The sequence below is a fragment of the Carlito syrichta genome, unplaced genomic scaffold (genome assembly GCF_000164805.1).
Source record: "Carlito syrichta isolate Samal-C Ts95f unplaced genomic scaffold, Tarsius_syrichta-2.0.1 Scaffold147141, whole genome shotgun sequence".
In the NCBI taxonomy this organism is placed as follows: domain Eukaryota; kingdom Metazoa; phylum Chordata; class Mammalia; order Primates; family Tarsiidae; genus Carlito; species Carlito syrichta.
The window spans coordinates 33,061-38,597 of NW_007091237.1; positions in this window are offsets into that span (position 1 = coordinate 33,061).

The window sequence follows — 5,537 nt, forward strand, 5'->3', positions numbered from 1 at the left end:
AAAAACAAAAAACAAAAAACAAAACAAAAAAAAAAAAACACTGTGTTAAGATAATACTCCTCATTTAAAACATGTAAATATGTCTCATACATTTCAATCTGATCAATGCTCATATGGGAGAACCAATTATATCACTTAAAATACATAACAATTTGGAAAAATTATACTGATTATTATTCAGTGGAATAATATTTTCATGAAAATAATACACTTTGAATATTTCAAAGACTGAATTCACCTAGTCACAGCATAATGGAGGAAACTGTTCTTATGTTAACTTTCAGCTTCATATAATTACTCCTTATACTACCATAAAGATAAGAAGAAAAATGGCATTTTATACTGCTGCTGAAGGTGAAGTTTAGAAAGGCTCACTATTTGGTTTCAAGAGCAATGAAAAAATACCTGAGCATTCAATACAATTATCTTTTAAATTAATAGTATGAACTGTCCATGCTGAATTTAAAATTTTTGGTCATGAGATCACTATACTCTTATAGATTAAAAAAAAACCACTCAGGTATAATAGTTAACAATGACTGTAATTGTTTATCGAAAGATTTCAGGCACTATGATCAGTGCTTTAATGTGTATTTTTTCATTTATATTGACAAGAAATTCATTAGATATTATTGTTATCACTTTGCAGAACTATTGATCACAGAAATGAAGAAAACTTGTCCAAGGTCACATAGCCCACTCATGGTTAAAAAATAAAAATTCACATTTGTCTTCCTTATTCTGCTTTTGGGAAAAAGTTATAGACTTAAACATCCAAATTTTATTTTTATTCTCTTTATGTTTTATATTTGTTAACCTTATGTTTCCTGGTCTTGGGATTTAGCATATTCTTCACATATGAGTAAACGTTAATCAACACTGACTTAAATAAAAAAGTCTCATAGTAATGCTTACAAGGACTTCATGTTTTATTGCAGCAGGAGCTACTTCTCATTTCCTGCCCACAGGTAAGATTTATTTTTTTCATGAGAGAAGGAGCTCAACTTCATTTTGTGTTTTTATTTTAGCATTGACCTAAAATAGTAAACACACAAAAAGCTGCTCCCTCAAATGAGGTTGTTTCAGTAGTAATCATTCTTGCCCTATTCAAATATTGCTTAATCCTACATTGAAGAGTATTTTGAACTCACTGCCAGTGATCTCTGGGCCTGGACAGCACACAGTTCATACTTTCCTATGTGGCCTGTTCTCTGCTGAGTGCCTATATCCTTTTACCTGTCTCTTCTAAATTTTAACTTATTATTTCTTTCCGATTTGGATTCTTTATCAATGAAGAATATCATAAAATAACATCAAGGCCTCTGCCTGTGCGCACGTCTTAGAAAGATTTATGAATCTCCTTCTGATCTGTGGACATGACTGCACAATTTCTTGGTCCAAATATTACAATTCTGTATATAATCCTGAATTCTGCAACCAAGAATCAGAGTAGGCTCATATGCTTGTTTATACTGAGTTTCATTTCCTCCACCAAGTGCTGTCTTCCAGATCCAACCTAACATGCTCAATTACTGGCATTTCTCAATCACAACTACCAAAAATATGGTGTAAATATGTGCATATACATATTTTTTAACCCATGAAAACTGATAAGTTTATTCTATACTTTATTTGGTAATAAGCACACAAGGTCAAGAGAAGCCAACACAATCTTGAAACCAAAAATCAATACTAAGCAGGAGACTTATCCTGTCAAATATAATAAAACTATAGTAATTCAGAAAATGGATTATTGATGCAGACAGGCAAACAGATAAATGATACAGAATGAAATGTCTAGAAACAAGTCATGATCATCTGATTTAGAAAAAAGGGAACACCTTAGTACAGTGGAGAAGAATGGTCTCTTTAGAAAATAGGCCAGGCCGGGCTCCGTGGCTCAGTCTGTAATCCTGCGCTTTGGGAGGCCGAGGTGAGTGGATTACCTGAATCCGTGAGTTCGAGACCCGCCTGGGCAACTTGGCAAGCCTTCATCTCTACAATAAATCAAAAATCAGCTGGGCGTGGTAGCGCACGCCTGTAAGTCCGGCTACCAGGAAGGCTGAGGCGGAAGGATTGCCAGAGCCCAGCAGGTCGAGGCTGCGGTGGCCAGGAGCAGCCACTGCACTCTAGTCTGGGCGACGGAGTGAAACTTCAACTCAAAAAAAAAAAAAAAGAAAAGAAAATAGGCCAGTTCTATATTAACATGGGGAATTTTAAAAAGATTTTGACCCTTCTACCTCACTCCAAACTCAAAACTAAAATGCCATGAGAATGGAAGATACAAACATGAAACATAAAAACAATTTTAAGAAATAAATTTTAAAAATTTTCTTACTTCTGTGTTAGTAAAAAGGCTTTTAAACAGGACCCAAAAGTTACTCAACATGACAAAATAATAAATTGTACCAAAAAGAATTTCTGGACCAGGTGCAGTGTCTCATACCTATAATCTCAGCACTTTGGGAGGCTAAGGTGGGAGGGTCGCTTGAGGCCTGGAGTATGAGAACAGTTTGGGCAACATAGTGAGAACCTTTCCACTACAAATACAAATTAAATAGCTGGGTGTGGTGGTGCATACCTATAGCACCAGCTATTTGGTAGGCTGGGGGGGGACTATTTATTGAGCCTAGGAGGTCAAGGCTGCAGTAAGCCAAGAATTGTGTCACTGCACTCCAGCTTGGGTGACAGAGTCAGTCCTCATCTAAAAAAAGAAAAATGTTCATGAAAAAAGATAATAAACTGAATGAAAAAGAAAATCATATGTTGAGAGTATATGGAGAACTTCAAAGAATAATGAGAAATCAAACAAGCAAAAACAGAATCTCAAGAGGAAAAAAAGTAGAATGAGACCAGAATAGGCACTGAATAAAGAGGTTATTAAATATTGGCAAAAACATACATAAAAAGGAATTTGGCTTTATTAACTACTAGGGAATTTCAAAATAAACCACAAGAAACCCACCCATATCCATCAGAATGACTAAAAAATAAAATACAGAAAAAATCTAATTGTCAAACAGCTGTAGTGCTCAGATATTGCTGAGGGAATCTAAATTCATAAACTATTTTAGAAAATAGTTTAATATTATCTACCTATTAAGTCTAAACATATGCATACCCAAAACTAGAATTTCTATTCTTAGATTTTACCCAATAAAAGTGAAAATATATGCTCATTAAAAGATATATACTAGAAAATTCATAGAAGCAATAGTTGTAATATCAAAAACTAAAAAACAGCCTAAATGTCCAACACCAGTAATATACTACTGGTGATATATTCTATTATGTAATAGAATGTATTAGATTATATAACCAGTAGTATATATTACCAGTAGTATATTTATGCAATGTAATTCTATAGAACAATAGAAATGAATCAATTACCACTATATGCAATAGCATGGATGGATCTTACAAATGTGAGAAAATGATTCACCAACAAATAATACAAATTTCTTAAGTCATTCATATAAAATCCCCAAACAAGGGAAATTAACTCATGGTTGGAAAGTAGAATAGTGGTTTTCTTTGAAAGTGCCAGAAGAAGGAGCAGAGACAGATAATGCTTTATTTCTTGATCTAAGCACTGGTTACACTGGTGCTTTCACTTTTTAAAAGATTTATCTTGGGATTCATGAGATTATATGTATATTTGTTATATTCTAATATAAAACATGCATCCATTTTTTATATTGACTTAAAGCATATCTTTGGGTTTTTTGGCTTCAAGTGGTAATAAGGTCTTTCGAATTGCCATAAGTCTCTTGATTTTTGTCTTTTTCTAGATTACTGAGATTTTGAGAGACCATAATTGCCTAGGCAAAAAAGTCCCGGGAACAATTAAAATGAAACACTGTAAAAGAGACAAATATGTGTATAAAAACATCAATGTGTCTACCACATAAAGTTTCAGAATCTACTTGATAGGGATCCCTCATTCAGATGTTATTATTCCTGTTTACCAGATTGCACTTTTGTGAATCCAGGCATTTCTTTGCCTATTTTTGAAAAAAAATAATTCTTTGCAATTCTTATATTTTTTAGTGACTTAACTAACCAGTGCAAATTACATTCCCTGTATGTATAAAATCTTGCTTCAGGCCTGCTGGTTTTCATTAAGGCAAATTAATTAAAACTATTAGGAAGAATCATCCATTCCTTACAACTTATTAGAAATTAAACTTTCTTCAACATATTTTAAGGAACTCTTGTACTTTACCCTTTTTATAGTACATATTAATAGACAGTTCAAAATTAAGGTACATTTGGAGAAGACTGAATAAAAACTTTTTTAAAAGCTCGTTTTTCTCATATTTTCTTACTGGCATAAGAGGTTTCCTGTACTGGGTCAGTAAAGCATATAGTTAAACAGAGGTTTAAGAAATTATAAGATATTTTCATACAAAAGTATTCCTTGTTTTCCTTAAACTATCTTTGAAGTGTATCTCACAATGCAGTCTTCACTTTTAGAAAAATTCTGAGATTTTAAAAGGGAGAGCCAAGTGTCAATATTCCCAATAAATCTCCACAGGTGATGAAAGATATGGTCCTTGAAACACAATATTGGAGAGTATACACAACCATCATTTCTCCAAAACATACAAAACTTCCTAAAGGAAAATGCAAGCTTAAGTTAAAAAATAGCATTGCATCCTCATGCCCAAGATGGTTACACATTTAATTACCTGAGAGAAATGCAGACATTAAATAAATTTCCAATCCCGCTAGAGTGCACTCGGACTTTAAAATATATAAGCCACCAGTGAGTTTAGGAGAAGCCAAATGATTTGATCATTCACCAAATTTTCCTTTAACATGTCCAATGGCTCCTCAAATCCATAAAAAAGTTCTCAAACTCTTTACTTCAAAAAAATTTCAAGTTATAGGAGCTACTTTTTAAATCTACTTTTAAATATCCAAACTTGCTTCATTCTTCAGACAATTATACCCTGGGAAAAGGAGTTCTATTTCTATTATAAGTGGAAAAAATTAAAGTAATTCTTAATTAAATTGCATTCAAAGCAATAACATAAATTGAGTGTTTTGTAAAGGGAATTATGATTTTTGATGTCTTTTCTATGACAATACAAAAACTGATTTGCGTAGAGAAGGATAGAGAGGAAGAAAGCAAAACATAAGCAGAAGTATTTTATTGTACACTCAATTTTTGTCTACAAAATAGACTGTGTCTTGTTCATTCAAATTAAAATATAATTATAATATTTTACTTATTCATACAAATATGAAAACATGATTCTTGTACAGGGAAAAAATTGGGGCTTAGAATGCACAGACTATTAGATACAGAATACAAGTTTTAGTTAGATAGGAAGAATAAGTTCAAGAACTTGATTGTATAATATGGTGACTTTAGTTAACAATATATTGTGTTCATTAAAAATAAAATAAAGAACACAGTGTAGAAACAAAATAGATTTTAGTAACCATCTGTCTTCATATACCCCACTGAATTTCTTTTTTTCTTTTTTTTTTTTTTTTTTGAGTTGGAGTCTCACTCTGTCACCCAGACT